General features: G+C 38.8%; 1 protein-coding gene across 13 annotated transcripts in view; it reads right to left on the bottom strand.

Moving 5' to 3' along the window:
* Positions 1–22183, bottom strand: part of thrb (thyroid hormone receptor beta) — a 161225-nt gene extending 139042 nt beyond the window's left edge. For 9 of the 13 annotated variants that reach the window (XM_030412039.1, XM_030412033.1, XM_030412037.1 and 6 more), the window contains exon 1: positions 21692–22183. The gene's annotated coding sequence lies outside the window, so the exon portion shown is untranslated. The remainder of the gene's footprint in view (positions 1–21691) is intronic. The other 4 variants (XM_030412036.1, XM_030412035.1, XM_030412040.1 and 1 more) reach the window with 2 other exon arrangements.
* Positions 22184–22646: the final 463 nt, after the last annotated feature.

Here is a 22646-nt window from a genome sequence, read left to right on the forward strand (position 1 = left end):
CTTTGCTTGTTTTTTTTATTCTCTTTATCTACAGGAATACGGCAAGTGTTTAGGCTAGATGTCATCAATTGTTGTGTCAATGATGCTTTACATGGTTTTGGAAAGCTTACATGAAAAAAATGGACCTCTGGACTTTTTGGCTACAAAGACTGATAAATAAAGTGCTTTACAAACCCAAAAGGAAAATTACAGCAGAGTCACATCAGGAAAGTCAGACATGAATAACAAAACACCACTAAATAAGGGCAAACAAATAGCTAAATTAGTACTCAACTGGTTTTGAACATTCCAAACACATTTTTATATGACTGAGTAGAGGAGATTTACTATGAGTCGGTCCAGAGCCATGAACTCAGTTGATGGGGTTTCATGATCCTTCGTGTATCAAATAAATGCACTGATAGTGTAAAAAACAACAACATTTATGTTCTTTTTCTTACGGGATATTTGTATTATTTACATATGAGATGGTATAGAGACAGTGAGCACAGTTAGATTAACCCTATAATAGCAGGGGTGTAGAGATTCACCACTATAAATAGTAAAAAATGTTTTAAATTAAAGGTGTAATTTGTCAAATATGTCCAGAATTTGAAGGTATCCCCAAAACATAGTGGACAGTATTCCGCCAAAGAAACTGACAAATCCTGGTCTTTCTTAGCTATCTTTGGTTGTAGCTTCCTTATGCATTTAGTCCAGTTAGCCGTGCAGCCAGCTGACCTAGAGACAGCAGCTAATAGACATCGCTATTTGCTCTGTCAGCATGGATGACATGGCTGAATTACCTTGAAACAGATGAAAACATTTATACATGATGAATTCCAGGAATTCTGATGAGTACAAGAAGCCTCTTGCTATCTGTCATTTCCAAGCAGGTTTACTGATATTTATGGATATTTGATGTAACACTTTCACAGGAAAGTTTGAGTACGGCTGATTCCAGTAATCGATAATGACATTTAATTTGGATTTTTTTATGAGTCAAAATAAGTTGTGTGATCTGTCGCTATACTTCACGAAAAAATTTATATTTGAGCCAGAGGGGAAAAGAGTAGTATCATTTAACACTAATAATAATAACAGAAACAGAAATCTTACTCAAGTGAAACTGAGTAAAAATTTTAGTTGAGCGAAACATGTACCCAGATAATAGTTAACAGTAAGTCTGTAAATACATATTACAAAGAAGATGCAGCGTGTGTTTGCATGTTTCAGTTCAGCTTCTTGCCCTAACTTGGCCACTCTTTCTCTTGAGGTAATTTTATAGTCTCATGGGGAAACTATTATTGTGCTTGATTGTTAAAGGTAAATCTTGTCAAGGAGTAGTCTGAACCACGTTTTAATTGCATATATCTCTAACTAGCAGACACTGAGTTAAGACTACATTGTCAAACTGCTGGTTTGGTCATTCAAATGACTCACCATGTACAAAACGATTATTGATCAGATTACATAATACCAAGAGCTACACCTCGGAAACACCAAGAACCACTCAACATCTGGATAACACCTTCCTTGCTGTGGAGCATGGTGATGACATCATGCTTGGGGACTGTGATCTGAGCTGGACTGAAGATATGACTGAAGAGAGAAAGAGATCTTAGAAGAAACCGTGCTGCACAGCGCGCACAGCCTCAGACAGGAGGGGCATGAGTGGACAAGGCAGCGAGCCAAGGTAAAGCTGGAGAGGCTTCAAGTTTGAGTGTCCCTAAATGACCCAGCCAAAGTTTGAACTTGAACTCGAAAACAAACTACAGAGTAAACGGGCAATCACAGTTGACCAATAATCCCCTTCAAGTCAAGTCTAAATAAAAGTTCAGAGCATCTGCAAGGAGGAATTTGCTTGAATTGACGGGCAGTATAAGTTGCAAAGTAAAGGAGAATTTTTAGCTTGTAGCTTGGAAAACACACTGTATGGTAATTTATTTCAGCTAAACTTTCTGAACCTGCCTTTTCATTTTAGGGACGATTGCATATGCATTTAACTTCACTAAACAACTAAGGGAAGAAATAATGGGTTATAAAGCTTAGTTCTTGACTTTAACTGAGCCTTTATCATTAGAGGGAGTTTCATTAATTGGCTCAAGGACAAGGCAGCAGGAGTCACAGACTGTTTGCAGGGGTACAGCCTGAAAGCTTTTTTGTTAAAAGAAAGGATAGGGCATGATTCCACCATAGACAAAATTCCTTCGGGTTCACTGATGTCTCTTCAATACCACTCCAAAAGCACTGTGGTCTCAATGAAAATAACACCTTTACAGAGTGTTTGCCATTCATTGGCTCTTATGAATGACAACACCTCTAGTCATTATAGCTGGAATGTTAATTGCTGTGCACCGATCATTCTCGTCATGCTTTCATGTGCACTCCAGCTGACTTTGACAAAGTCACTCTGACATGAAGGTCAGGGGAAATGATTCAAAAACGACTCTACTGCTGACACATTTCAACAGAATGAAAGATGTATTCATCAAGCTTTTCAAAGTCCCATAGCACAGAATGACTATTGATACAGACTTAAACTGACAAATATCCCAAGTTTTTGGAGGACTCTGGTCACATTCAGCTGCGACGTTAGTTCATATTAGTAGTTTGTCTGTAAAACAAAAAAACAAAAACAAAACAGAAAATGACAATACAGTAATGAGGATATACATGCAGAAATTAAAGCAAATCGGAAGGTTTGTTACTTGCTTGATGTTTGTGTCTTGTCTCTGATTCAGTTTTCAGTTATACCAAACATAGATGATAGGTCTGAGTGAGTGCCCTGATGAAACAAGCATCACATAGCAGCTCGTTATGATGTTTTTATTGATTCATGTCTATAAAAATATTCATTACCTCCAATGAGGCAATTGACCTGTGTTAATTTGTTTGTGTGTTTGTTGGTTTGTCAGCAGGATGAGACGAAAACTGCTTAACAGATTTCTACAAAACTTGGAGTATGTTTCTCAGCCCAAAATAGACCCAATTAACTTCTGGTGCAGGTCAGGACAAACGGACATATCTAATTTCAAGATTCAAGATTCAAGATTCAAGAAATTGTTTTTGTCAGTCACATAGTGACAGAAAGTTACATACAGTTAGGACTTAAAAATGAATAAACATTCATAATCATGGAGGTTGAATCAATTAAAGGGGACTGATAGCCCTTGGTGGAGGTATGCGCTCAACTGAGTGCCATTCTAGTTGATTATCCACTAACATATCCGGGATCAAGCTGTTGGACTCGACGGATGGACTGTGTTCCGAGCTGACAGAGTGCAGGACCACAGAGTGACGAGGAAAGTTGGACACTGTGTTCACGTTGTTGGTGCTTGGTGCTCAGACCCAGTCAAAGTTGATGGACAGTGTTTACCTGATGTCAGACTTTTAATATGAAGATGATGACCATATCATCTTAACCATCTTGCTGCTGCTGTTTACATTCACCCTGATGCATAGTTTAAAAATGCACAACAGAATGTTTGTGCATATTTGTTAATGCATATAATACATGTATGTGTGCTATGTTTGTGTAGCATGAAAGAACAAAAAACTTTCATTTTGTTATGCAACCCTGTGTTATGTAATGACAAAGAAATCAAGTTTGTTACCTTGTGTCTTTGAAAGGTCAAACACCACTTCAACAATTTCACATCAGAATCACACATTGATTAGGTGGAATTACTATTGTTGGGAACAAGGCAGGAAAAAAAAATTGCTAAAAGGTGTGTGTATGAAAATATTAAAGCCACGGCCAATTCTAACACCCAGATTTTTTCCAGATCAAGTCATGCAATGTCAAGGTTGGTTGCCTTTTTGACCACAAACCAACAGGTACATGTCGTATTAGTTTTAAGAGGCTGTTTTGTATTTGCTTAATGAGCTTATGCAGCCAAAGACTCATTATATCTAAGCACATGTTAGCAAAACTGATACTGACTGACCAAGAGAAAGAGTTTTACAGTGGATGGCAAAAGTAAGACATGAGATGTCAGATGTCAGATGGCCTGTAGTCTACATTTCTAGCACTGGTGATTAGGAGTGGAAAAAATAATGATTCTTAGGTGCATCATGATGCGGATGTGGGTGATTCTGAATCGATTCACAAATGTCAAAAATCGATTTTCTTAATGTTAATTGACAACGTAATGTTGACAGAACGCAATAGGGGAACTCATAAGTGTGGAAGTGCAGCACACGGACAGTCGATGGCGTGCACACAACAAAAAACATGAGATGGCTGAGCACAACATTCAACCGGCACCCTCTGCTTTAAAAGCAAGCAACTAAAATATTTTGGAAACACGACAAACATGAGAAACCACATTTCCACTCAGAGGAGGAAGAAAAACAGTTGGTTGTAGTTGCTTCCAACCGGAGGACCATTGAGCAAGCGATATCAAATTTTCCACCCAACTCAGAAAGAGTGAACCGAATTACAAACTGTACTGTAACTTTTATTGCCAAGGACTTTCGAGAACCAGTGCTTTTGCGCACTTTGGAGCAGAGATACAACGTCCCATCTCAAAGATATTTTACTGACACAGCGATCGCAACCCTCTACAACGAGACCAAAACTGAAGTCATGGTATATGATTAATCAATATGATTTAATTGCGGCCTTTTGCATTTTTTGGATGAGAGCTGGTTTTTGTATTGTTGTGCCTAAGACTTTGTATGAAAACTGTTTTTGAATGTGGTATACAGCAAAATGTTTGCTTTTTGGTCTGAGGGATTCTATGTTTTGTTTATAGTGAGAAGTCTTGGACTCTTTATTATTTATTTGTAAACAAGGGCAGCTTTTTATGTTGTTAGTTACTAAGAAAATGCTGAAGTCCACAAACATTATTTTTGTGTTAGAGCTGCTGGTACAGGATTCTTTATTTTTGAATGAAAGCTGTGTATTTGGTACAGTAAAATGTTTTGTTTTTTTTTGTCTGAATAATGATATTGCTTATTGCACATAACAGGAGGATATGCTGGTTAGAAGTCTATCATTTTTTATGTTAGTGATTCCGAATTTGCTGAAGCTGTATTAATTTACTACATGCTGCTACAGGCACACTTTTCTTTTCCTGTTGGTTCATTGCAAAGCTGGGATGTCTGCTGGCAAATGTAACCTTCAAGTTGACTTGCCACATTTCTTTCATTCTTTTCATTTTATGGATCATTACAAATACTTTGCTTTGAAAGTACCAAGTACTCACAACATGAGAAAAAAGTAGGAAGTGATTAGCAAACAAACTAAGATTTATCCATTATTATTATTTTTTTTAATCATGCATGAAAATGTACACAAAAAAATTATGTGCATCGAGATGCATCAAGATGCATCGATAATCGGTTTAGAATCGAATCGCTGACCTCTGAATCGGAATCGAATCAAATGGTGAGGAGCCAAAAGATTCCCACACCTACTGGTGATCATCATCACGCCTTCACCAAGTGAATGATTGTAGTTCCCCGTCATGTCTTTCAATCTGTGTCTTTCACACCTAACATGCCCATGTAATGTACAATTTATTGCAAAGTTCACTTCAAGTACTGACAGAGCATATATTATGCTTTTAATATTGAATTATTTGTGTTGCATTTCACAAGTGATTGCTGTTAAGGCATGCATACAGTACAAGAAATCTCCAAAACTCCTACAGTATCACCCAACTCTAGTGTGTATCCAATATTAGCAGTTGTTTTCTGACAGCTGCAGAGTACAGTATGTGCAGCCAGCAAAACATCACACCACCTGCCAGTTTGTCAAGAGTTCAGCATTATCGTCACTATCACAGTTTATAACAGTGAGGCCGTACGATATGCAACTGAAATATTTTCTTGTTGACATATGTGTAGGTCAGAAGGTTAAGCAAAATATCTGACGATGTATTATGAAAGGTAACAGAATTATTTCTGTTCTTCCATGCTGCACTTATCTCACTTTGTGTGCTCTAGTCGTTGGGATGGTCTTGATGTTTAAGATGCCAAGGTTTCTGGTGTCTTAACTGAAGGGAACAGTTCAACTGACAAAAGACAAATGACTGCAATCCTCATCAGGCTGCAGCCATCACTTTTTGACTATCAAAGAGATCATTCGCTGGGCTAATTCTGACATATCATGCTATCGTATCTAACATTCCCATTTCAGCATGCACTTCATTTTGGCCCATCACTTAGCAAAAACACCTTTGTGGGTGTCGTTAAAACAACCCCCACATGTCTCCAATAAACAGCGAGTAAACATTTCTGTACTGCACTGTTTTGGGGAACAGAGGGATATCTTTGGGTGGTGCTTTGGGAAGTAAATTAAAAGCTATAATGATATGATTTATGGCTAAGATTATTACTTACCCATATTACCTTGTGTCTTTGGGTTTTTTCTACCTAGCAAAGGATCTTGCAATAATCCCACAGCCAGTAAAACTGAAGAAAAGGATTGTGCTGCACCCCCATCCATGACTAAATAAGCAACAACTAAATTCAAAGTAAAGACAAACACATCCATAGTTTTTAGAGTAAAAATATCAGCTTAACTGTTTCTTACAGCCCCTGTGGGGATAGTTTCATTCAGCAACATAACAAAACAATGCCCAGAACAGCACATATTAAATTCATAGAGTGTGACTTATACATGCCAGGAATTGTATCATCTATGATGATGAATTCATGTTCATCAATAAACAAAGAAGTCATAGAAAAATTATGCTTCAGAAGCTGCCTGACAACTCTCATATTTTAAAGATTTCATCAGTATCAAAGTTATCCACTGACAGTTGTCTGTACATCTATGGGCACACTACAAACAGGTGCTGCTTTTATCTAATTTGGCAAACTATGAATGGTGCTAATTTGCCAAAACTGTAAACACATATCTGAAAACGGAATAGCCATACCTGTAGCTGAAATTACAGCCCATTTGAAGACCTTTAATGGGCTTTTCCTGATGATTTCATCATATGGGTTCACAAACAGGCCTATTATGTTTGTGTAAGCATGTTTTGACCTCCTCCATACAACTCTGATTCGAAATTTCTCCCTGAGCTGATTAAAAATTTAAGTAAATGGGCAAGTAGTACATTACATGGACAGAGAACGAAGAGATCCACTTTAGATTATAAGGACATTGCTCTGGACAGGATTTAAATTACCGGAGGATCAGCCAGTACACTGAAAAAACAGCTTAGATATTTACTAGATGGCGTTGAAGAATCAGGTCACGATAGGGCAATTATCAGCAATAAATGACTGCTTCTTTGGCAAATTGGAATTGTCTTGTTGAATGTGTCAGATCAGATATGTTGGCCTTGTTCTGTACCATCTCTTTTACGCTCCATTTATGGCTTATTTACAGTAAAAATTAAAAATCTTGCTGTTAAAATTTAGAATTTGAAATACCACAAACTCCAACACAAATCTTATCTGAGCTTATATGTTTAATTGAAATAGAGCTTATAGTTTATGATTTATTTTTCCCAAAACATAATAGTGCAAGTCAGAATAATATACTACTGGAATACAATTACTAATGCATTATCATGTTCATCACTATAACTAGTTAAGAGAGAGATCATATTAATTGATTTTCTAATACTGGATAGTTTAATCTGAATCATCACACGAAAATATTATTCAATCATTTTTGTTTCATGTTTAAAATCTGCATCAGCAAAGCAACTACTAACTAAAGTCATCAAATACATTTAGTGGAGTAAAAAGTGCTAAAAATTGCCAACATTTGCCTCTATATTGTAGCAGATTAGAAGTACAAAGGTAATTGCAAACACTCCACAAAGTACCAGTCAAGTACCTCAACACTGAACTTACTTGTAGCCTACTCGATTAATCATTTCACCACTCCGATTAACAGAGAATTAAGGTCTCTAACCACAATATCCTGAAGAAATGCATCTCTCTGTTGTTCCAAGAAATAGCCGAACAGTTTCAAGACACACCTCAGTCACCTTGCTACAGGTAACCTGTAGAGACTAAGAACATGACCAGCTCTGGTATGTGCAAGAAATAACACTATGGCCTAGGAACAGCTCATGCACCTGTTGATGTTTGCTAATGCATTTAATTAGCATACCATGCCAACTGACCTTAGGCCTCCCAGTTCATGTATTCATTCATTCATCCATCCGTGTGTACATAATATTGAATCATGCATGTATACGTATGTATAACGTCACCAATTGCTAGTTTTTCATTTGTTTGGGTTGAAAATTTGTCATGACCATCCAACAGACCCTAAGGAAGCTTGACATCATCCATTCATTTAAATAGTTGTGGCTGAATATTTCAGTAACAAGGAAAGACTAATCTTTTGATTTTGCAAGGTCTCTGGTTTTTGGAACTTCAGTGTAGAGGATCTGATATTTTAAACTTTGCCAGCTCACCAAAGCTACTCCCCAATTAACACCATTCAAATTTGCCAAATGCTATGATAACCTCCAATTTTAGTTATATACTATTGTAGTTACAGGCTAATGTTACCTTACACATAGAAAACTGATCCCAGTTATGAATCAGTAGTAGGAAGTCAAAATGTAAGCGTATCTTAACATAGCCTTAAGTAGATGAATTGGTTGGACCATATTAACAGCCATTTACTGGCCTTTCACAGATATTGGTATCAGTATATGTTGCCCGAGACGTGACTATATTATTTTAAGAGAATATAACAAAAAAAAATGTTTGCTTATGATAATGTATAATCATTCAATGTCCGAGGTAATGTATAATCATTCAATGTCCGAGGTAAGAATCCTGTTTCACTACACTGACATCATTTTAGACAATACAGTTTATTGTTAAACTGTAAAATATCCAGCCACCATTACATATATTTGCCACAGTTGTTTGATAATCATGTTTAAGCACCACTGCAAAAAATGTGTGATACTTTTACTCTCATTTACTTTGCAAAATGTTACATGTTCACATTTGTTTTTCATATAGTCTTTTGTGACATCATGTTATCCTGCTGCAATTTGTTATATTCCTTTTAATTCTTGGTTGTATAGTCACATAATACAGACAAGTTACTAATTTATTAGGTTTACTAGGGGTGATATGGATAAAATATTCAGTCAGAGTTGTTTAAAATATCTATGGATTAAAATACCAGATATGAAATATGGCGAATCTAAAGTGAATAACAAACTGTTAAAGGCCCTCTTTTATTACCTTTGTTGGCAAAATGTACAGAAATGCATCCCCCTTGTTTTGTTAACCTGCCATCCGCTCTCTCCATTCCCTTGTAGCAGAGAGAGTGTAGGGATATAGGGATTGTTTAGTTGAATGTTAGTCTAGCCTAGCTGACTCATTGATCCTTTAACTGAGATGCAAATCAGAATCTAGAGCCCAACAATGTCTCTAAACCAAAAGAACAGAAAAACCAAAGAACGAAAACAATCTTAAAGAGTTTGTTTGTTAAACACAGGTAAATTAAATGAACTGGGTCCATACCCCTAGATAAAAAATAACAAAGTGCCCATTGCTTATAATTTATTTTTTAAGATACCATGCAAATTAAGAACTGTTTTTACAGAATTCAGAAGAATATCCTGATTAATCTATGCTTCCGACCTACTGTTACATAGTCCCTCCATTTGGGAGTATGGAAATGCACTTAGAGAGGCAGAGAAATTCAGTCATTGAAGCTCAGTATACTCTAGGTGACAGGTTCTAGAGAGAATTTGCCAGACAGCTTAAGGGGATCCTAAAGTTATTTAGTATTGTATTTCCATAATGCTAAAAGACTCACAAGAGACATGTAACATAAAAAACAAAATCATCAAAATCAATGCCGCCAACACCAAGAGTTCCTCTAGAGCCTATGGCTCAAGCTCCAAAAACACTTGACTCTACAGGTCCTATAATACAAGTCAATTGTTAAATTTTTATTAGGCCCTCTATTACTGGTGTATGTCCATATTTCACTTTTAATTCTTATTTCCCCTTGTTGTAATACAGGTTTTCCATTAAAACATTTCCACTAAGCCTAAACTGAGATGACCATGATGAGGTAATTTTTCACATTGGAAAATGCTCATAAATCCTTTAACAGGATTTTGCAAGTCAGAATCTAGAGCCCCAATCATAGCTCTAAACCAACCAACTAGACAGTGCTCCTCCAGAGCCACAGAGTAAGTTGCCTTACTATGGCTTGCTGTTTACCTACCCCCTGCCTGCCTGTTTATCTCAGAGCTGTTTGCACTGTGCCAAATGTAATCCTGCCTGAATGACCAAGTGAAGTGCCTTAACACTAACCTTCTGTATCCCATCGTGAGCTTTTGGATCCTGTTAACTTTGTCCTGTTATTGGAACCCCCACAGCCATTCAGTATTTCCCAACAATGATCTCTCTTCTTATAAGAGATGGGGGGAGAAAAAGTTTTGACCATTACTGAATATTCCAACTGCAATATTAGCTAAGATAATTGCTGTTGTTTGGGTTGGGGGGATAGATAATTGTAATTACGCAATTTTCACTGTACTGTTACAGTCACAGCTAAAGACTTCCACACGTGACAGGGAAGTGGTTATGGTTTGTGGATGAACAACAGTGAGCTGATGCAGTATGTAGGGTTTGGCCTAGGCCTGTACGTTATAAGGAAAATCTGCGACGTGCGATAACACCGTTCACTATTGTGATGATGATATAACTTGTAATAAATAAACAAATGTTTATGTTATGTTATATTATGTTTGCATATTATTAACTATACAGTTAATGATGGCTAACGTTAATTTTGAATTTTTCGTGTAGGTCTTTATGGTTGTATTGCAGGTGGTGATGGAGGTTGGTTGTGTTTCCTCTAGAAGTTGCAACAACTGCTCGGCATGTTTTACACAGTACCTGTGTTACTGTAACACATTGTCCCTCCTGAATCCAAAATAAGTCCATATAGCAGAAGTGCTGTTTCTTTTCACCACAAGGTCTTCGTCCACCACATTTTCATGGCTTTTCTCTCCTACCTCAGCCATCATAACCTGGCAATCACCACCAAACTGATGCCGATTAATTTTGTCAGGGTAGCTAACAACTAGCTGGGGCTTCATCTGTTGGCATGTTCAAGGTGTATGCATGGCGCATGTAAACAAAATGATTTTTCTTATTCATCGTGTGTCAGGCAGTCTTTTGCAATGTGTTTATCACACATTCATATCGCTATGACGATGACAATTCTATTCATCGGGCAGCCCTAGTTTGGCTCTATGGACAGTGACCTCAAATGACACATCTCTCTATAAAAGCAAGGAATCTCTGTCTGTCTGTGTGTGTGCCTCAAATATCTCTGCGGATCAGGATCAGACTGACCTGAGACTTTCAACATGGCTGCTGCCTGGTTCAAGGGTGTGCAATTTCACATATGTTTGGACTACAATGATACCGTTAATAAATTATTTCATAAATGCTTTACAAATTCTGCGAGCATTGTCCATCGGAGCCACCACAGTCACGTGCGCACCAGATACAATCACTGCACACCATAGCCACGTGCGCACCAGAGCCAATCACTGCAGAGCCCACCGCGCCTCCACCTTAAGAAACAAGCAGATTTATAGCTGCAGCGGCGCGAGCTTGACCAGGATTTTGCCGGCAGTTCGATCCCGTTCTGTGCATCTAAACTGACTGTTGTGGATTAATGACACTGAACGAGTCCAGGCCGAGTCTGTTCGGGTCTGAGGAGATCCGGACACGCAAGGACAGCAAACTGTGGATGTTTGTGTGCAGCTAGCTGCTAGCCCACCACCACCACCTCCTCCTCCTGAGTCGACGGACGTGCCAGTGCGTCACGTGACCAATTTAAGATGACGTAGCGGCAAGACGCAGCCTCCGTGAGTCTCGGTTCCGACGTATGTGTTGGAGCTGCCTTCAAACTATATACCAGTTTTTAAATCGTGTTGATAGGCCAAGTAAAACCGGACTTATAATAAATAATTTCCGCCACGTGTTTTCGCAAACATTGCGGTCACGTTTGCTGCGCGTTTGGTGCAGGAAGAAACGGTCAAAACGGGCTTCCCTCACGAAGCAAGGAAGTGTTTGCTTTGTGCTACTCCTTTTCCTATTGGTGGAAAAAGGCACCTCACCAACCAAGCACAAAATCAAATGGGAAACTTTCTTAGGAACGGGGGGAAGTTGTTGGAGGGAGAGTGACGGTGACAGCGACAGAGATAGCGATTTTTGAGAGTTGAGAGATTTGTGACATTAAGCGTGTTTGGAGTGTGTTGTTAGTGTGTTATGTAGTGTTTAGTTTAGTGTGTAGTGGAGTCGTTTTTTTTGTTTTGTTTAATGAGGCAAAACAAGGAGGAGACTGCTGAATGTTCAGCAGGCAGGAAGGAGCTGGGGGAAACATATCACTACGTATAACTTTGTAAATTTCAAAATTTTTTAGCAAACAGCAATTTATACATTTGCATTATAAGTAATAAAAATAGTTCGTTAAACATATTTGTGGTTTTCACAGTAAATAATCTAAATTTTATCTACTCAGATTTTATGTTATTTGTGATTTAAGGTCCATTGTGTTATAACAGTTGTCAAAATGAAAAAATAACTGTACAGTCTAGGGCATTAATGACTTCAGTTTTTTTCAGGTCGACTTATCTATCAATAAAGTCGAATTTGAGTCGACAAGTCGTTTGATGACATCATCACATTGACACAGCGGAGGAACACAGCTGTCCAACAATGAGCAACTTTTATTAGTTCTCTGTAACATTAACAATCAACATGTACAGTAAAGTGCACTTTCAAAAGAAAAGAATCAACATGCATTCTCAAAGACATTTGAACAAAAGAAAACATGGTAACAATGTTAACAAAAGAGCGCATTTTCATTAACAAATTAACAGAACAATGAAAACACACTTGCTTGACCGCAATGTAACCCTATTCGGAGACGCCCTCATATTCATCTTTCACAGTCCTGGCGCACTTGCGCTGCAGGTTTTCATGCAAAAAGATTATCCACATGTGCTGGATGAAGGCTTGCGTGCTGTCGGGTGATGGTATTTCCAGCCAGAGAGAACACCCTTTCGCTGGGGGTTTAGTTTGGCTAAACGAGGAAAGTTGGCCTGGTTGCGGACCCACCACTGCAGTGGATTCTCCATCGTTGGAAGTTGAGGGGTTGCGCAATACGCACGGAGTTCGGCAGCCCGAGTGGAGTGAGCCTCTTTGCGCCCGCTCTCAAAATGGGTCCAAAAAGCTGCTCAAAATCATTTTCCAGTCTCGAATTCTTCATCACCGGCTCAGCTTTATCTTCAGCAGCCTTCAGCAGCTTGGACATCATCATCATTTTCAACTGCATGGAAAATTAATAACGCTCAGTTAAATCAAGGAATATTTATCAGTGTAAGCCAATCAGAGGCAGGGATTGCAGATCCGTTCACAATCCCGTTTCCTTGGTTACCGCGCCGGCCGGAGATCTGGCAACACTGATTCTGTACACAAGCGCACAGAGAGAGAGACAAAAAAACACATGACTTGTCAATCCCTCTCAGGGGTCGTCGACTTGTGCCACTGACATTGACAAGTCGACTTTTCTGTTAATGCCCTAGTACAGTCACACATGTGAGGTTGTGCTGAAAATAATGACACCAAGCAAGGCAAGGTAAATAGTTTTTAAGGTGAAATATTATGGCAAAATCAAAAATAGTCAAAAACGGCCAATTATACCCTGGAAAATTGGATTTCACAACAAGCCTAAATATCCCTGACGTCTCACCTTCAAACACAGCGTCATTTGACCATCCATGAAAAAGCTACCTAACCTTCCACTTTTCTATAGGAATACATATTTCCTACGGGCAATGCACTAGTTAATAATAAAATTTGGATACTTAACATAATATGGCACCTATTCAGATAACTGCTCACCTGAGGCATATGGCAAACACTGTCTATCTTCCAGGTTTACTTCCTGTTTATGCGGCCCACTGAATATATGCATTAGTGTTTCCCATGATGGCCCCACCTGCAAGTTCCCACTCTGCCCATAGACTTAACACTGTGATGACATCACAGATTGTTTAATCATTTTTCTTGGCTTGAGGAAAGTCTTACAAATAAAACCTCCATGGGTCAAGTTTCAAAGACCACTCTTTTATAAGGTTGGTTTATAGGGAAATCACCATGCTGATTTGTTAGAGGGCAACATGGGCAACATGTAATTGTTATGTGCCAAGAAGTCATTGAAATAATAGTACAAAAAAATAAAAATAAATAAAGATTATTATTATTTTCAAATAGGTTGAAAATAGTTCTATTTCAAGGAGATAATAGTGTGTCAGTTTCGGTAAATTTTGCTTTTGATAGCTTTAGACCTGTTAACTGTTCATTAACTGGTTCATTATTAAGAAAAAAAGAAACACAAAATGATGGAAAATACATGAGGTCAGACTGCAGGAGAATCTTTGAATAATTTATACTATACCCTGAGTGACCAATGGGCAAAATTGAAAGCAAAGCTGACCAGTACCATTCTATCTAGGCTCTATTGAAATCTTTGCAACTGACACACTCAGGTATTGAGCTGGAATGAAGCCATACTATCCATGATTATGTCATCCAACACCTGACTGATGACATTATTAACCATGGATCAGTTTGGATTGATGAATCCAAAAGCTACATTAAGAAACAATATTCCAATTCATATGGTGAAATGACTGATTCAAATCTTGAAGACTGTTGTCTTTAAGGTTGTCTATTCAGTCATTTCACCATACAAATCGGAATTTATACAGTTGGCAGATCCGTCATATTATAGCCTTTGGATTAATCGACAACTACAGAACCATGTCCTGTTTTGACAAGATCAGATAATTTCATACCATAACATCTAGGTCGGAATGCAACAAGATTCTCCAGCAAGAACAATAACTGAGCCCTGTTCAACTACGAGCATGTATGCCTGTATTTGCATGCAAAGACAAACCTGCCAACTTACATAGCCAAAGGCCTAATGAGCTACAGCACCAAGTGGAGCACCGACTTTGGCTGTGCTTGGATCATGTTAGAGAGATAGTTCCTTTGAAATCACACCGTTTTTTGGTTATCTGGTTAAATACTTCTCAATGTACTGATTAATTACCGTACCCTTCGATATGAAGTTGCAAACGGCCACCTAAGCAAAAGCGTTACTTCATTATCTGAATAAGTAATGACAGTCAGGTGACAACCCCCCTAGGGTTTTGTATGTCTATGAATCTCTGCTCGTGGAACAGGTCTTGTTCCATTTTTTTTATGTATAGTTCCATACCCTCTTTTCCTCCTGTGTATCTTAAGGCCCCCACACACCGCCCAGACTCAAACCAACAGCCAACTGCATTTATCCGACCACTCCGTTGCCTCTTGTCTGACCCGTTCGGCAGAAAAGTTGCATTGAAAATACCGCTTTGACGTGCTGCCAACTCCACAGTAGCGTGTACATTCTGTGCTTGCGCGAGATGCAATAAGCCTCCTTAACAGCGGGTGGCGCTAGTCTCTTGCCAGTACTCCAAAACATGAAAACAGGAAATGACAGAACAAAGTGCACAGAAAAACAAAGTGCACACAGTATTCCGCTCCCTCCCACACACCGCACTGATTCCCTAGCACACCGCCAATCAGAATGGTCATACAGCTAGCACACTACCAATCAGAGAATCCAATGGCTCAGACGGGCAACAGCCAACCTTCTCAGACTTCGCATGTCGAATCGGAGCAGACGCTGTCCGCACGGTTCCAAAAGCTTCCAACACAGCTGAACACACCGAACAGATTTGTTCCCGAATTCGTCCAAGTCTTCTCAAACGCTTCAGACAGCCAACAATTGGTCCGGTGTGTTTCAGGCTTTACCCACTTCAGTGATGTGCTGTAATGTAAGATGAGATGTAAATTTTCCAGCAGAGTGGTTATGCATCTGCAACACAACTGCACATGGATTATTTAAAACATACTGGACATGCCTCATTGCACTGTCTGGTGTTAAGATTGATCCATATAGAAAAGCACAACATGATGCATTATGGGTCACCAAATAGTGTCCCCAGTTGTTTTGGCTTTATTTAGTGCACATCAAACAGGCCATGCATAAATTAATCTGTTATAAAGCTCATACAAATGCCAAGGGGGCCAAGAAGTCATTCAAATCACTGTGGAAGTCCTTTTCAGAAGTCTACAGTATGCTCACATAGTACTATAAGGCTCAGGGAGAAACTCTTTTGAACTTCCTGTATTTCAGTAGATAAATGTGACTTGTCTTACTGCATGGCAGGGGAGTGCAAAGAACCAGCTCTGGGTTTTTGTCAGATAGATTGAAAATAGTTCAATTTCACTCTACTTTTTATTTATTTCACTTTGTGTAAGAAGCAGCTGTAAAACGGTAGAAAAGACTCATTTAACTATTATAATTTGATCCATTCAGTCCTATTAAATGTTGAAAGTCTAACAGGGCTGCAAGATTAAATCATTTAATCTCTGTTCAAGATAGCCGGCTCTAAACGGGATGTTAGCCAGTTGGTCTGCAAAAGTCTCTAGTGTGAACTGTGCACGCTCTATGGGCCCCACGTTGTGGAAGATTTGGGTGTTGTTATACCTGGGAAGTCTAGCTGTTTTGGCTTCATGCTACACTAAGCAGCTTTCATATAAATCAATGGGGCCCCGTCCTTCAAAGATGAATCCAGGTTTTTTATGTGACGTCCAGATGGAGAGGCTCTGAGTGAGGAACAAACTAGTCTCTCATAGAGGCCGTCCACACGAAAACGCTCTTTTGCGAAAACGCACATGTGCTGCATCATTTTGGCTGACCGTCCACACGGATCCTGAAAACGCAGCGCATGAGAACGCACATTTTTTTGAAAACGGGTCTCAGGGTGGAAAAATCCGAAAACGCAGCCCTCCCGTCTTCACGTGGACAGCGAATCCGCATACTTTCCAAAACGATGACGCCATTGCCCCACGTTCGTGCCACAGAAGATATTGAGCCTTTCTTGCAACTTACTCACCTTGTAGTTGAGTGTGAGTCGCAGCAGCAGTTCGACCTCATTAACGGTCCACACAAACGATTCTGGTTTCCTTGCACTAGCCATTTTCATCTTCTTCTTGTTGTGTTTGGTTTCTCCGTCTACTGTCTGTTTGTTTACAGCGTGCAAGCTTAATGCGCATGCTCAGTCTCTTCTTCTCCGTTTTTGGTGAATTTCAAGCGCCACCTATAGGCCTGGAATATGAACTACAGCGTTTTTGGTTGTTTTCTGCGGATCGGTGTGGACGCAAATGTTCTTGAAACGATGCTGAGGCAGACGGAGGAAAAAAAGATTGTTTTTGTAAGTGTGGACGTACTCATAGTTGGGCCTATTTCCACATTTTGTTTCGTCGCTGTGTCAGAGCTAGGGAAAGATGCACACTGAAGTGCATCTCCCAATCAGCACTGATGATGTTGCCGGAAGTTGTAAAGTTAACTTTCGCTTGTGAGATCTGTCATGCAGTCACTCTTAGCTCATCATTCTTCTTTTCAAAGTGCTATTCAAAGTGTTTAGTCACAGTAGCACTTAATGGCATAATGTACAGAGACTCGACTACTACCCAACTAACTATTTGAATCCCTTGCCATCTATCACACTAATTGTCTGCTCATCTCTTTGGACCAGCACATCACACTTTCTCCCCCTGGCTGGCAATGACATGAGTGTTGGTTCAAAAAATATTACAAAATTAAAGAGCGGCATCAAACATTTTAACTCACATTTGAGTGTCCATGTGCAAATTAACCTATAGACTGATATGCGGAAGCGGTAAAACATATTTTTCGGCAGCTGGTATGTTAATCGTCTACATCCCTAAGGGCGACGAACCGTAGGTCTTTCATTCCATGACTTGTCAAAGTGGCTTCTGTGAAAAAAATCTAATCAAATGTCAATGGCCTATTGCATTTGATTACATATTAACATTAATGTGAAAATGTCTGCTGACAGAAGGCACTAGTTAAAATCCATAATTTTACAACTATCATCAAGCAGTGCTACAGACTTACTTTTTACACTTACATTTAAATTACAGTCAACAAGAAATTTTCATTACCTCAAACATTTTTTTAGGCTTACTTTCCTGCGACCAATGAAAAAAAAATACTTGACAGACCAAAACAGTCCTAAAAGCAAGTTTAATGTGTTATTTCTTTGTAAGAATTTATTTTTAAAAATATAAATGTATTGATTTAGGCAGATTGGCATCTTTGTTTGTCAATGACTTGGTTAATTGATTATACAAATTACATTACATTTTCTTTTTATTAACTGTATGATTGATTAACTAATCCTTATATCTCTGAATAAAGTTGGATGGTGCATACTCGGCCTGTGGTAGGCCTACAATAAAATGAGTAAAACAATATAAATACATTAAATTTCACAAATGAAAAGCTCTGTTACATAAAACCTTCATCACAGCCAGAAAAACTACAGACACATCGAAATAAATACAAGGGGTAAGGAGGCTGGAGACATCTCTATAAATGATGCAGAGTTAAGTTTAGCTATACTTTACTTTTTCTACATTAAGTACAATATATGGCAGGTGGACAACCTGCCCTAGCTCGTTATACTTAAGTAATCCCACCTTTGAGTCTGTTAGAGGTAGCTCTATGGCTAGTGAATGGAATATTTGGAATGTTTCCAAATAGTAAACTGCTTTAAAATAAAATGTATGATGGCGCCTATTACCTCACATGTTGTTTTTCCTCCTTTATTTTGTTTATATTTACAAGCACACCGCTAAGGGGTTCACTCGTGTACACTTGTCAAAGAGACATCATTCTGTTGCAGTCAGCCAAGTTGTTTGTTTACTTTTGGTGTGCACCTGGAACACTTGAAGGTAGGAAGTTGGAAATTTCAACAAGGAAATTTCGACCCCATTGTTGATGGGAAACCAAAGGGTGAGGTATATCAATCAAGCCTGCTCTGGAGATACACACAATGCTGAGAGGATGTCTAATCAGGCTAAATAAGTGGACACACCTGTATGTGTTTATCTGAAGCCTGTAGGGCATTTATTAATATTTACCACCTTCTCACTCCAGGTCCACATGTTGAAATGTGTAAAACTCACAATAGGTTTGTATGAAATCATTTTTTCATCATGCCAAATGAAAACTAAAGGTTCAAACCTAACAAGTACCTTCCTTCCTTTTTAGGAGAATACAAAGTTTCAAATTAGTATGTGCCTTTTGTTACTGAATCAAATATTAGTTTTTCTGTAAATGAATGGAAAAATGTTAAATAAATGCTCTTGACCAATCTGCAACTTGAAGAACTAAAATTAATCAATTACACGGAATAGTTCATGACACTGTGTCAAAGGCCACTTTAATCTGCACCATACATTTTGAGCAAAATGTCTATCAATGTGTTAAACTCTTGGCATGCTTTGTCCAACTGTCATCAAAGGGGCATAGCCTCTAATTGTTCATCCCTTTTATAAGGGCTGACTATTAATCTCAATATTATCACAATATGGCCACATGCAATATCCAAATTCAGGAGCTGTAAGGTTTTTTTTTGTGTTTTTTTTTTAGCTCGCCTTGAACATTTCACAACATACTATTAAAAATTAGGCACTGTGTGGCTACAGAGATGCCCTGGCCTACAAATCATAATCTCCAGACATAAGGCAACATGGTTGTCGGGTACAGACCCCAACAAAGATTACATCATCAATATTTTATATAGAAGGTAAAAAGAAATGCAAAAATTAAAATGCCCACTGAAATCATGACTCACATCACAGTTACAATATCTGTCAAAATAGTTGCAATATAATTTTGTTTTGCTTATCCTCCAGCCCTACTTTCAAAACACTACAGGAAGTTCCAACAGACACATCAAATGGGGTGTCAATACTAACGCTTTCCAGCTGTTTGTACCAAGGACTGTTCCTGCATGTCTACAAATGGCATGTTTTTTAAACAAAATCTGCTGTATGCATCTTGCAGAAATACATATAAACTCTAGGCAGCACTGTTGCTAACACGAGCCTGGTCTGTGAGTTGAAGATGTTCACACAGGCTCCCACAAAACAGCGGAAAATAGGCTGACTGCACGACCTTAAATACCCTCAGCTGAGGACTGATGCTGCCTTCAGTTGCTCCTTGGAAACTCCCTTACTGCATGATGTAAATATGGACAGTCGTGCATTTTAGTCCTTCTCGTTTGAAAATAAAAATGGCAGTATCAGCAACGTGTCAACATTTTTTTAAATACATTAATGCTTTTCTAAATATGAACAGATGTAACCAATGTGCACAAAAATGGCCAGTAACTGAGACGCTTTTTTCTGATGCTGCGTTTTTATAAATACATGTAAAAAAAAAATGTTTTACTTATCCGTATGTTTTTGGCACTAAGGGGGAAAATGTGCTTTCATGACTATCATATACATTACTTACAACAGCAGCTGCTCTCTAAGTCCACAGCTATCCGCCCCCTGAACCTCACATCTCAACACTCAGGCAGAAAACCTCCCACCGTCACCTTGCTGGATCGTTCATGCACGAGCGCACTTGTATTTTCTGACAGCCTTCGAAGGCATCATTCCATGCTCATATGGTAACATGTCTCCTTTCATACTGCAACAAACAGGACTGTTTATAATAAAGTGTAAATGAGCCGAGCTAACTTTATACTCATAAACAAATCATGCCCTGGGGCTAATGCCGCGTATTCAGTCAAACACAGCACTAGTAAACAACTCAGACTTGCGTTTGTGCAATGTCACCAGTACACTGAACTGTAACATTCAAAAGTCCAACCTTTAAGGTAACTAATGCACTGTGAAAGGATTGCTTATTTTCACATGCCAGATGTTGATCGAGTGCTTCAGCGAGTTCACGTTGCCAAAGCGAAAGCAAAGGTTACATCAGAATGGTGAGCTTAAATACGTTTCTGACATATATCCCAGGCCACGGAAGTAAAAATGAGCAAGACCCTGACGGACGATCATCATCCTAAACTACTAGGGCGCCCTAGGCTCCCAGAGAAACGATCACTTGGGCCCATAACCCAACTCCCTCAAGTCTTCATAAAGCTAGTCCGGGTCCGTGCTGTTTTTCTCTTGCACTGACAGAACCTCGAGCCAAAAATCCATCATTTTAAGGTGCTCTCGCTTTTTGTAGAAATTAACATCCCATTAAAGCAATTCCTGAGTTCGACTTGAATAATTATGAGGCGGTGTTCAATTCGGCGTGATTAAAAAAGCTCAAAAAACGAATGCAATTTTAACTTTTTAGATCAATTGTCCTTTCATCCTGCAATCTCATTACGATAAAATACACCATCGTGGGCGTAAGGGAGCTCAGTGGTAAGCAATAATAAAGTTTAAATATGACAGTCATAACGCACTGCTTTCGGAATTAATTGTAATCCGAATTGTCATTAAGACTCATATGATTCTGGAAAGGTCCAAGTCATGTTCACCTGGAGTGAACTGTCTGCCGATTGGCGAGGCAGCACAGAATTGATGAAATTGTTAATGAAGTTTGGCAAACACTATTCCCTCCATAGGACGTAACACACTGGTGGTCATGTTAAAGAAGCGTGGACATTATTGTGACATTTAGCTTACGAGGCGCAGTGTATGGCCACCTAGCTGCTGTACTGTCAGACACCCAGTTTTTTGGAGAGGCTGTCATTGGCTAGACTATGGTCAGAAATATTCCAAAATTGAAACATACCGCATATGCAAGACGAAGCTCGTATCCAAATGTTATTTGATGTCCCAGTGCTCGTGCATTCCTCCTCAACTGGAACCAGTGTCGATCTCCGTCGGCTAAACTGAACGGGACACAGCGCCAGGGTTTAACCTGAAATGACCCGCGCTAGTGCAAATCAGGCGAGAGCTATGCGTGTGTCTGCGTGTGTCCTGTATCTGCGTGGAGAGAGTGTAGTATGGGCTACCAGTGTGCGGTACGCGGTACACTCCGTGCTCCGAAGGCAGAAAACTTCGCCATAGATCCCAAAACAAAGCTTTAAAAGCGGCAGACTTACGAAACTGACAATTGTAGCGCTCCGACTGATCGCTACAGAGAATCAGAGAGCCGACTCACAGGCAGGAACGGAACAAAATAAGCCTCGCCCTTACTACAAACTCCCAAGTTTTTTTTTTTCTTTTGCGATGGCGGTTGGCTGCCTTAACAGTGGGCCTGGTACATGTACAGCAGGAAACATACTGCTCCAGCTGTGTGTGTGTGCGTGCGTGTGTGTGTGTGTGTGTGTGTCAGTGGTCAATAAAAGCAGGGGAAGGATTTGGATAGAGTTATTATTATTATTATTATTATTATTATTATTGTTATTATTATTATTATTATTATTATTATTATTATTACCATTTCATTCTTGTTATTATCATTATTTTTTATTATCATTATCATCATCATCTCATAATCATTAGTAATAGTAGTAGTAGTAGAAGTAATATTATTATTATTATTGCTATTATTATTATGTTTGAGTAAAAGGTTATATTTATTTATTTAAAATGAATATAATTAATTTTATTGTATTTTCAATGTATTTAATGACATACATTTACATTTATATTGTTTTATTTTCATTATATGTTTTTTATGATTTCTGTATTTTTATAGATTTAGGTTGTGCCTGTATGTTCTCGTGTGCTCAACAAATCCA

This window comes from Sparus aurata, chromosome 3, assembly GCF_900880675.1.
Source record: "Sparus aurata chromosome 3, fSpaAur1.1, whole genome shotgun sequence".
NCBI classification, from domain to species: domain Eukaryota; kingdom Metazoa; phylum Chordata; class Actinopteri; order Spariformes; family Sparidae; genus Sparus; species Sparus aurata.